The sequence below is a fragment of the Syzygium oleosum genome, unplaced genomic scaffold (assembly GCF_021117445.2).
Source record: "Syzygium oleosum isolate NSW1041296 unplaced genomic scaffold, Sole_v2.1 Sole_v2.48, whole genome shotgun sequence".
In the NCBI taxonomy this organism is placed as follows: Eukaryota; Viridiplantae; Streptophyta; class Magnoliopsida; order Myrtales; family Myrtaceae; genus Syzygium; species Syzygium oleosum.
Window position 1 is genome coordinate 122997 of NW_026607532.1, and position 12302 is coordinate 135298.

At 43.7% G+C, this 12302-nt stretch overlaps 1 pseudogene; it reads left to right on the forward strand.

Annotated features, from left to right (window-relative positions):
• Positions 1-389: 389 nt before the first annotated feature.
• Positions 390-4265, forward strand: LOC130136701 (AP2-like ethylene-responsive transcription factor AIL1; annotated as a pseudogene).
• The last annotated feature ends 8037 nt before the right edge of the window (positions 4266-12302 follow it).

The window sequence follows — 12302 nt, forward strand, 5'->3', positions numbered from 1 at the left end:
CCACGTGAGATATGCATCGAACCATATGATGGACACGTGGCCATAATGGGCCCCACTTTTCAAACCTTTTCTCTCGCTTCAGTTATTCCTCTCTCTTTCGTTACTCTCCCTCCTCTCACCATTTTCTTCCTTCCCTTTTTGCCTCTTGAGGTGCCACGGACGACGTTTCGTGGATTGAGCGTCACCGGCCAGGCATGGACGGCCCGCTCACGAGCACGCCGACGCGGTGGCCACCGCCATCAAGGCGTCCTACGCTAAGCTTTAGTTGGCCCGGAGCCCGTACAACAGTGAGGAGATTCAGCAGGCGGACCAAGGCGTCGTCGACGAGCTGAAGCAGATTTCGGAGCGCGAGGTGGAGATGGAGGACCTACGAGATCACGGTGAAAAAGATGGAGGCCGAGGTGGTGCGCAAGGAGTCAGAGATCTCCGCGTGGAGAAGGAAGCTCGCCGAGCTCGTCTCCGAGAACAGGTCATCGGAGAAGAATCTCTACGCGAGCGGTCGGCAATGAAGGAGCTCATCTCCGAGAACAGGTCATCGGCATGCTGGTGAGCGGGTCGTCCATGGCTGGCCGGTGACCCTGCAATCTACGAAGCGTCGACCATGGCGCCTCGAAAGGCAAAAAGAAAACGAAGAAAATGGTGAGAGGAGAGAGAGTAACGAAGGAGGGAGAGTAACTGAGGAGATAGAAAGGTCTGAAAGTGTTGAATGGACTTAATATTTTCTCGATCTCTAAAACCCTTAATAATGGAAATAAATACGCATGATCTAACTGCTATTTGTCCCGAAAAAAATAAATAGGCATCGAATCTCTCTACGCATGTCATGTCGTGCTTTCCAACTGTTTGACCAATTTCCATGAGAATCTCTTGCATCCATTTCCCTGCTAACGAAACTAGCAAAGTTGACATTTTATGGTGGTTGTTTCAGTCTTCCTTGTTTATTTTATGGGCTTGTTTGTTTGTTCAGAATGGAGCTATGAGAATGCCAATGATGGGGACGATCATCGAGGCCCCAAGCTTGAAGACTTCTTGGGCTGTTGCTACTCAGGCTCTCCTCATGGCAATGATGAGCCCCAAAATCAGAACCACCAAGCCACAAGCTCAGCTTGTGCGGGGATCAATGCGAACGTAGCTCCGAGCTGCTTTAACAACGGCAACCACCCTGATCATAAACATCAATGTTACATTGAGAACTCGCAAGCCCTTATAGTTCCATCTGCTCACCATAACAGCAACAACCACAGATGTGATGTCGATGATCGCATGTACCATCACCAAGAACATGTCCCGTTTGATGGTGGTGCGAGTGCAACAACTTGTTCAGTTTCTGGGTTCAAGTGGTGGTTGCGTCAAGCGAATGGGACTACTACAAGTAGTAGTGGCAGTCTCTCTCTCACAACGATGAGCCCTAGCGCACAAAGTGACAACAACAATGTGGGTGTTGGTGCACCGATTTCTCAGGCACCACCAGTTGGTGACGGTAGCATCGCCAAGAGGGCATCATCTGCGAGCAACAACAACAGCAAGTGCGTCGCTGTTCCTCGTAAGTCTTGTTGACACTTTTGGGCAAAGGACCTCTCAGTATCGAGGTGTAACTCGGTAAGCTACAAATGTTTTAAAGAAAGTAGTCTTTTTCTGTTTTTAGTACTGCTGATGCCAATTTTGCTCTTTCTTCCGCGATAATATTAACTTTTGCAATTGCCTTTTAGTTTATTTGCTCTATGCATCTGCATTTTGCATTCCAGTTATTGAATTAATCGAAGACTGGGGTTTTGTTTTTCCGTTTTTGAATTTGTGTAAATGTTTATGCAGACATAGGTGGACGGGGAGATATGAGGCTCATCTGCGGGATAACAGTTGCAGGAAAGAAGGGCAAACCAGAAAAGGGGGGAGCAAAGTTAGAGAAAAATTAATAGGAGTAATCATTTCACATTCTTATTATTCTTTTCTTTCCCAAGGTTTCTGCATCTTGAAGAATTTTCTTATGATGATGGCGTTATTAGTGTATTTTTCTTGACCGTGCTTTGCTTGGGGCGGTTCTCACTGAACACACTTGGTAGTGTATCTAGTTAAATGCTCCGACCCATTGCTCTTATTTTTATGCTTGTCTTTTGTATTTAGAGAAAATTACTAAGATATGTTTTTTCGAAAGGATGATATGACGATTGCCATTGGTTCAAGAGGTAATAAGACCCATGTATTTAGAGAAAATTACCTCTTGAACCACGGTCAATTGTCGTCTCCTTTGTAAACAGTTTTAGTAAAATACGATTGATGTGCACTTTGATTTCTTATTAGTATTTCATTGATTATGAGGATATGTGGATGTCTATCAGGTGGGTATGATAAGGAAGAAAAGGCAGCGAGGGCTTACGATTTGGCTGCACTGAAGTGTTGGGGTCCAACTACCCACATAAACTTCCCGGCCAGTTTTTATTGAATAATCCCCAGGAAAGTACTCCTCTGTATCTGAAAAACAAATAAAAGCAAAAGGTGTTTATTTGTATTAACTCTTCTCATTTTGTGAATTGTTCGGTTGAGCACTTATTAGAAGGAACTTGAGGAAATGAAGAACATGACCCGGCAAGACTTTGTTGCCCACTTAAGAAGGTAATAATAGGTTTAGGTCAATCTTACTTTGGCCAAAATAATTAGAAAAATGATTGACAAGTGTGGGTTTATATATAATATTTATAGTTATTTATTTTAACAGGAAAAGCAGTGGATTTTCAAGAGGAGCATCTGTATACAGAGGAGTGACTGGGTTTGGCGGCAGGATTTGATGAAGTGCACGTTATTTACTGCACTTTTCAGGGTGTTCATTTCTTTCTTTTCTTTTCTTTTCTTTTCTTCTTTTTTATAAGTTATCTTTTGCAATAATAGGCAAAACATAAAGGGTGCAATTTTCCATATGACATAAATCAACTGGTGCCATTATTGAAGAGGGTCTCCTCCATCTATCGAACAATCTTTCTTTCTTTCTCCTTTCTTCTTATCTGTCAAAAGCTGTCTTTCTTGATTGCCAGACACCACCAACATGGACGGTGGCAAGCTAGAATCGGAAGAGTTGCTGGTAACAAGGACTTGTACCTCAGCACATTCAGTTAAATTCCCACCTTCCTTCCTGATTTTCTTATCTCAACGTGGAATTCTTGTCGAAAAAGCATATAAAGTTACTTGTATGTTCTTTTGATGTTTAGGTTTTTCTTGATGCCAACTAGTGATAAATGCTCTTTGACGAACGTGGTCTTTGCATGTTTAGTTATCTTTTCTAGGAATATATGAAATTATCGCACTCTAATCGCTTTCGATGTTTGGACTGAAAAGGAGATGTAGGTTGCCCTATATGAAATTTGTTTAACAAGTATTCACGAGATGACCGTTAACAGAGGCTATCTATACCTACCCACTCAAGAATTAGGAAGTATTATTTGGCTCTATTTGTCTCAAGTTTTAACTGTATCAGATAATCAATATGTTAGTTACTACTGGATTTTATATCATGTACATTTTCAATCCGTTTATTCAATTGTTTGAGCTTGGATGCCGAATATGTTCAAGCATGACGAGGATCCAACATGTCGAAAGTATGTATGCCTATCCTTTTGATTGAAGATTTTGTATCATACCTAGTACAATCATCAATTATTTACAAGGCGCTTTTTTCTTTGTTTAATTTAGGTACCAAAGAGGACGCCGAAGAAGCCTATGACATCGCAGCCATCATATTTAGGGGAACGAATGCGGTCACAAACTTCGATGTAAGCCTTTACGACGTGAAGAGAATTTGCTCGAGCTCCACTCTGATAGCAAGTGATCTCGCTAAACGCTCCCCAAAAGAGGCTACACCGGCCCATCTCGATCACGACTACGACTCGTGCGCCACCTCGTTGTCTCTGCAAGAGCTTCTTGCAATGACCAATGGCAAGACGTCAGAGGATTTTACCAACATGGTGTGGAGCTCCAACATGCCCGAACGTCAAGATCCTCCGACGAACGCAAACACTACCAATGGCAATGCCTTGATCATGGGCTTGAGCAATCATCAAGAATCGTTGAGCGTAGTGGCGAGGCACAAGTGTTCGTACGGAAGCTCCAATGATATTGGATGTGGCGGCGGTGAAGATTACTGTCATGCTTACTTCTCATTGCAGGATCAGAAATACGAAGATGGAAGCAATGGGAGTGATCATAACGGGGCCAATAAGTTGGAAAATTTGAACTTGGTTCATCAAGTTCCAATGTTTGCATTGTGGAATGAGTAAGGGAGGGCTCATGAAAGATTTTAGTACGCAGAAAAAGATTCAAATAAAAAGGACTTGGAAGGTAGAGAATGTCCAGAAAGGATTTGTTTCTATCAGTAGGTTTGACTTTGAGATAAAGAATTTCATGCTATTTACATAGCTGCATTCACGTGTCTCATATCAAATATCGAATTTGGCCAACAATATACCTTGAGTGGGTGAAATAATAATTTATACCTCGAAATGGGCAATGATTGTGAACATGAATCATAAATGTATGCATCCATAGTGGATTCTCGTGTTTGTCCCGACGATCTTTAAATGAATTTCCTCAGAACAACGTACGTGCACTTATCGCCATCACAGGATCGATGACAATTTTTACTATTCGTGCATGCACAACTACTATATTTATTGGCTTGTACTTGAGTGCAGAAAAAGCTGTGGCCGTTGACCAGATATAACATTTGAAGTGGAGCCGGTATTACTTGGTCTTTGCTCGTGCTCGTGCTCCTGCGAATTCAAAAACATGTAACAAGGATTATGCATGGGACTGAGTGATGTTTTCGGGAAAAAATGACATTTAACATATTGAAAAAATAGGGCATGCTTCGCCGATTTAAGGAACATTTTCCACAAAACTGTTTCATCAAGTACAAACATAGGCGCCTGTCGTAACGTGGAGTTCGAGATCGAGAGGAGTGGTAATAGTCAGTGTGTACTGCTGTTGCTGAAGATGTGCCTTTGTGGACACCAAAAATAATCCGGTCCTTGACAAGCATGAGCCTGGCACATGGGTAAGAATAAACTCGTGAATGACACATGAATAAGGACAATCGCGTGCATATCATATTAGCACCACTACAAGCATGTCGGCTCATCGACAAGCATAGGGATTAACAAATGTCAACCGACATTAGTAATCCTCAATGGCACATGTCCAGCTGTCGAAATACAACGATGGATGGTTGGTAGTCGTTGATATGAACATCGACGACGAATAACTATTGAAGGGAAGTTAAAGTGCCATTTTGAAACTCAAAATCGACAAAGTGGTTGAAGTCAAAGACACACCTTTAGGAGGAAATTGTTATTGCTTGAAGACAAACATCTTTGGAGGGAACGATTATTCACTTGAAGACACACACTTTAGGAGGGAACAGTTACAATTTGAAAGTAAGATCTTGGGGGTAACTATTGTTACCAAAAGAAGATCACGAACCATCCATTGAAGGGAACTCTGCACAAATAAGCAAATTTACTATCTTTATCTTTATTTTCATGCACTGTACTTTATCTTTCTTAGCTGTGAGTTTAGATTCGCATTGTTGATTAAATTCTGGAGTGTATCTTTATCATGGGTGCTATGTTGTCAATTCAATTCCTACGTTGTGTCTTTACGTTATTGGGTTGTGCCATCGATTAACTTTTGGTATAGTTTAGTTACGTCTGGTTGTTTTATCGAGTATGTACTTATCTGATCATATTGTCGATTAAATTCCGGCACGGTTTGAATTTATACGATTCAATTTGGGTTGAGGTAATGATTCCTTTCACTAGCGTCTGTGATATTTTTCTGTCCGGAGTTAGCACATAACCTTGATTTCCTTATATAAAAATCAAATAACGATTTTCGATGAAAAATATTTCATTGTGGGAGAAAATCTAGCAAAACACCACTTTATGAAAAGCCTATAATTGTATTTTTTTGGTAAAGGTAAGAGTTTGTATTACTTTTCTGAATCACCAAATACAAGGAAATGACAAGAGAAAACCCCGAATCCCGAATCTACATGAAGTCCGAAAGAGGGGGGGGCACTCAACAAGGCAAAAACGAAAAACTAACAACCAACAATGCTAGGTACAAGATAGAGAAACTACACAACCAAATTATGAAAAAATGGAAGGTGAGAGTTCCCAGTTCCTTTGGAGTCGCCTATTTGTAGGTGTGTCAGCAATTTTCCCTGAGGATAGAGCTTTATCCTTCACCAGCTTGAGCAAGTGTTTGCGGATTCCCGGAATAAAGATACTCTTGTTTCTGAAAAGAGAGTTGTTCCGCTCAATCCATATGATGTGACAAAGAGCACCGAAGGAGAATCTAGCAATTCGGTGCCGGAAGGAAGTGCCTCCACAAACTTTCAAGGCCCACGAAAGAAGCTCCAGCCACGGACGATTGTGCCATGGCGGTGCATTTGGTTGCCCAAAATGAGGCCGGCCTGCGTACGAGAACATTCGAAGAAGAGATGGTTGATGGAATGCGGGATAGTACGACGAAAGCACATAAACTCGATTCAATCCGACGATTCGCATAAGAAAGACACGGGTAGGTAGCCGTTTTAATGACACAATCCATAATAAAAAGGAGTGGCGGGGGTCAAGTGAGAGTCCCATATAAAGGAGTGCCAAGGTGCTGGATTGCCTTTCTTCCTTATGTGGTTCCAGGCCTGGGCCACCGAGAAAGATTCGATCGGGTTTGGACTCCAGGTAAAGGCTGTCCGGAGTGTCATCATCTAATCTTGGAAGATGATCCATCCATTCCAGGATAGAGTGGAGGGTTGCTGATGGTTGCCATGTAGAGTGGAAAAAATCCCGAACCGAAAAGTCCCGCGGGATCCGAGATTGGTATATTTCCGTATTGTTGAAAAGTAGGTAGAGGGGGCCTCTTGTGTGCCAGCAATCATACCAAAAGGATATCGACCGGCCATTGCCAATTTTCCACCTGAAAAGGGTCTGGGCTGAGACTCGCAAGTCGAGAATCTTCTTCCAAGTCCATGAGCAAAAGGTGGGCTTGGGTACAACCCAAAAGTTCTTCTTTAAAAAGTTAGAATGTATCCATTTACACCACATGGATTCCTTATCGGTGAAAAGGATCCATATGTGCTTTAAAGTCATGGCTCTATTATATTCAGTAAGCCTTCGTATCCCGAGGCCGCCTTCATCTTTTGGGAGACAGACAACATTCCAAGATACCTTTGCACCTCCCGTTCCTAAGCCAGGACCTTTCCAAAGGAAGCGTCGAAGGATAGCCTCAATGCTATTCAAGACCGATTTGGGGAGGGAGAAAATTGTGGCCCAGTAAACTTGGATGGAGAGTAAAACCGATTGTATGAGCTGTACGCGACCAGCAAACGATAGGAATCTTTGGGTCCAAGAACAGGCTCGTGCCGTTATGGATTCAATGAGGAATTTGCAATCCTCTTTACGCAGCCTAGAAGAGATAATAGGCACACCCAAGTATCGAAAGGGCAGAGACCCTTGTTGAAAACCGATGCATTGAAGAAGAGCACTACGGAGATCGGGATTACCGCCCGAGAGGTACATATTGCTCTTATTAAGATTTGGTCTTAAGCCAGAACAATTTGAGAACAAATCGAGGGATTCCTTTATGAGCTCTAACGATCTCATGTGTCCTTGCGAAAATAAAAGAACATCATCAGCAAAGAACAAATGGGATATACGAGGTTTCTTGCATCGCCAAAACCCTTTGGAAGTACGGGATCGGTTTTGGACTTGAGGATAGGCGAGAAGATTTCCATAGCTAGGATGAATAGGTACGGCGATAGCGGATCGCCCTGACGTATCCCTCGGCTGCTATGAAAATGGCCATGTAGTTCTCCATTAATGGAGACCGAGAACTTTGCAGTTGAGATGCATGTCATAACCAGCCTAATGAAAAAAAGCTGGAAATTTGAAGGCTGTGAGTACCCTTTCTATGAAGTTCCAATCAAGTGTGTCAAAGGCTTTATGAAAATCAACCTTAATGGCACATTTTGGTAGATAAGCTTCATGGTGAAAGTCCGCAAAAAGCTCTTGTGCAACCATGATGTTGTCACTGATTCGGCGGCCTTTAACAAATGCTGTTTGGGAGGATCCAATCAACGTCGGTATAACCTTTGCAATGCGCCCAGCAAGGATTTTTGAGATGCATTTATAAAGGGTGTTGCAGCATGCAATTGGTCTGAAGTCGCTCGTGGCCGATGCATTTGGGGATTTCGGTACCAACGTTAAGATGGTGTTATTAATCTCTTTAAGCAAACGACCTGTCTCAAAGAAGTCCTTTATAGCCGTCAGAATAGATGGGCCAATGATCCCCCATGTGTGCTTGAAGAACTCAACATTGTAACCGTCAGGGCCAGGAGCTTTGCTCTTAGCAAGTGAGAAGAGATTTGATTGAATTTCTTCCTCAGTAATCGGCTGAGAAAGGATAGCCCTCTGATTTCCATCTAAGACTTGGTCAATAAGAATCTCCAACTCGGAAGAAAGTTGGGCTGGTGCTGAATCGCCATTTAATAGACTCGAAAGTGGCGTACAATATGGTTGCCGACTTCCGAGGTTCGGTAATTAGCACACCATCCTCTGTTGAAACAGTGAGGATTCTATTGTGGAGTCTCCTCTTGTTAACAAAGTGATGAAAGTATTTAGTGTTCATGTCGCCTTCCTTGAGCCAACGGATTCTAGATTTCTGGCTGAAGAAAGATTCTTCTTGAGATCTCAAATCAGAGAAAGTTCGCAAGAGTGTGGCTTCGCTTGCATTTAGGTCTCGATCAAAAGGATTCGACTCTAAGGCGTGTTTGAACGTCGGAGAGATTCAATCTAGCCTCGCTCCGTCCCGTTGGAAATATCCGAGAAGGAAGCCCTATTCATAAGTTTCAACTTTGCTTTGAGGGCCTTGAGTTTACAACAAACTATAAACATAGGGGTGCCAATGTAGTGAGTATCCCAAACTTGGGTAACTATGTCCATGAAGGCTGGATGAGAAGTCCAGAAGTTAAAGAACTTGAACGGCTTGTTGGAAGAACTAGGTGGAACAATCTTAATCACCATGGGGCTGTGATCAGATATTCCAGGCGGGAGAAAATTGGCTTCAGAGAAAGAGAATTGTTGGAGCCAACAGTCATTTATAAGTACCCGATCGATCTTACGCATTTTCCGATTTGCCCCTGAGGAATGTGTCCAAGTGTAACGACATCCTACATATCGAAGGTCCTCCAAACCGGCTTGGTTGAGGCCTTCTCTACATTCATCAAAAGATGGAATCCAAGGTGTTGAGTTGCCCACCCTATCCTCAGGATCTCCGATTGCATTGAAGTCCCCGGCAACAATCCAAGGTAAGTCGCCATTGGAGAGTCGGTATAGGTCAGCCCATAGTTGTCTGCGCTTTACAAAAGTGTGTTCACCGTATACAATTGTAAACAAGCAAGAATCCTGGAGGTGCAAAACCGGAGTGAAGATGCATTATTTGGCAAGAAGTATAAATGAGACTAATGTCCAGCTCATTTGGGTCCCAGCCGAACCAAATCCTACCAAGAGGGGAGAAGCTGTAGTTGGAGAGCCAACGCCAGTTGATGGATAAGCCTCTTGAAATCACAGCAAAAGAAGAGGCTTTAACTTTGGTTTCAATAATCCCAATACAGCGAAGGTGATTTTTAGTAATGAAGGCACGAATTTCAGCTTGCCTCAGGGGTGCTACTAGTCCCCGTATATTCCATACGCCAAAAAACATAAGTAGATACAGATAACTAACGCTGAGTTCTCCTTGGCTTCCTCCTTTTGGATTTCTTTTTAGAGGAAGACGGACTAGGGACTGTTCCAGGGTGCATTGCGTTATGTCCAGTACCGGAAGAGGGTCTAGGCAGTTCGTCCGAAGCTCCAGACAGAGAAGTGCGAGACCTTGTGTTGGGGGGGGGGGAGGAAGGTGCTGCCCCCCTTTCCAGTATTCCTTCCGAGTCACTAGAGTTGTCCAGAATTGCCTGGGACTCAGGAGATCCTTCGGTGGAAGCCTGCTGAGGTAGAGAATGCTCCTCAGTCAGCTGATCAGTAGGATCTGCAGGACTTGAAGCAGAGGGCAGGCTTGGGCCTAGATCGGTGACCATAGGAGGTCTCAGGTCAGTGTCCCCTCTCTCAGGTTGCAGAGGTGAATGCAAAATAGCCGGAGGGGATTCAGTCGTGTTCAGATTCAAGCCTGAGCGGGGCTTGGGATGAACGCGGAGAGCTGTAATTAGTCTTTGAAAAGGGACCATCCAGCCAGTGCTTTGCCTTTCCTAGAGGGCACTTGGGTCCATCCTTCATCTCTTTGGACAGTGCGGGTTGGACTACTCTGTTGACATGGCCATTTGCACGAGCGTGCCTCGCTGGACAGGTTCAGATTGAGCTGCACATTTGTAACCAGCGAGAACCTTTTTGTGTCCAAAAATGGCACAGGGAAGGACAAGCCGGCGGTTTCCATTCGTATTCAACTTGGATTTCATTTACTTCATCTTCCCATCGGAACTTCACTTGTTCAGCTCTAGGAACTGAAGCCTTTATCTCCACACAGACTCGAGCATAGGAGATCCTTGACATTTGTTCTGTTTGAACATCAACATAGAGAGGTTTCCCTAAGGCACTAGCGATTCGCCCAATGCCAGAAGGTGACCATAAGGAAAAGGGAATGTCTCTCAATCTTACCCAAACCGGCATGGTCTCAATAACTCCTCTTTTGAGCTTTAGTTTGGAATGCCATTCTGCAGTACCATAGTGCAGCTAAATATTGACACCGGACCAGAATCAACGAGCTTCCTGCGGAACTCAGAATCTGGGACTCTAAAGAAGTAGAATCCATTTTCATGGAGTTTAATATCAGCCACTTTGTCACCCCATGCTTTCCTAATAGCCTCTTCAGTCAGCTTAAAGGGAGCTTTCTTCCCAATGTAGTGTCCCACGACACATTCCAGCCAAAGGGGGTTTTCATCAGCCATAATATCAGGTGGAATGTCCACTATCAATTCACCATTTTCCTCTCTCGGGGGAACATAAGAAAGGTTGTAGCCTTTAGTTAAGACCCTAGCAACATTAGCCCAAGATCTGGGTTTGGAGCCCGAAGTAGGGAGACCATGAGGTTGGCTACCATTCTGTCCAGGCACAGTTTCAGTCTCCTTAGTACTAGGTTGCCGACTTGAGGATGCAACAAACTGGCCGCGTCTGAGAGAGCGGCTTCTAATCTTCGACCTACCCCTACTCCGATTACGGTTAGGTCCAGCAGGGGGAACAGCCAAAGTCGAATTCCTTAATTGTTCTATTACAGAAGAACCAGCAGCAGGACGATCAGCAACAACAGCCGTGGATGGGTTCAGGGATTTCCTAGCCGGCTCAGAGTCAGGCAATGGGTTCCTAGTAACCTCCTCCATTTGACCAATACAGAAATGCTATCACCAGCACTATCGATCAATCAGCCAGACTCAACAACAAACATCTCAGTTACAGCCCAAAATCGAAGCTCAAGAAACCCCAAATGAGTGTGTCCAGGCCAAACCAGTAACACCAGGGAGAGGGACTGATAGGGGGAGTTACCTTCACTGCGAGAGGGCTTCCCCTTCAGTATAAGCCCAGGAGAACCCGTCGAGAGCAAGAACCAGAGACGAACGGCGAAACAGAACAGGCCGACTCAGATCTGGATTTACGTCCTCTTCACTGCGAGAGAGAAGGAATCAGGGGGATAGGACGTTGGGGAGAGTCCAGCGGCCTATGGCTCCTGATCACGTCTTCAACCGTCGCCGGAAGCCGCCGGAATCAACGAATTTCCGTCGGGTGAACAGTGTCTCCGAGAGCCCTAGCAGAGCACATGATCTGTTCGCATGAACAGTAACCGAGAAGGTGAAAAATGAGAAAAGTTCACAGTAAAAGCCTATAATTGTATGTATCACCTGTTCATCACTTTTCATGATTCATTATAGAAGGGGATGGAAGAAGGGGAGTCAACTCACCTCATCCCAAACCCATCTTATCAATTTTTTTTTTATCATTTTCCAAACCCGTCCTACGGATTTTGATGTAAGATCTCAAACTCGTCTCATTAAAGTTGTCGAGTTCCTGTAAGGTACCCAAAACTTGTCATGTTACTATTTTAGTAAACAAATATCTCACAATAAACGCATGATAAATAATGTCAGATTTGCATACACGTCCAATTATTTAAAACTTATGCATTCTAAATCTCCAATTAGAAAACCCATGGAATAGAAAATAGAAGATTGAAAAAACAAATGAAGATCAATAATCGTAAATATCTAAAATCTAACA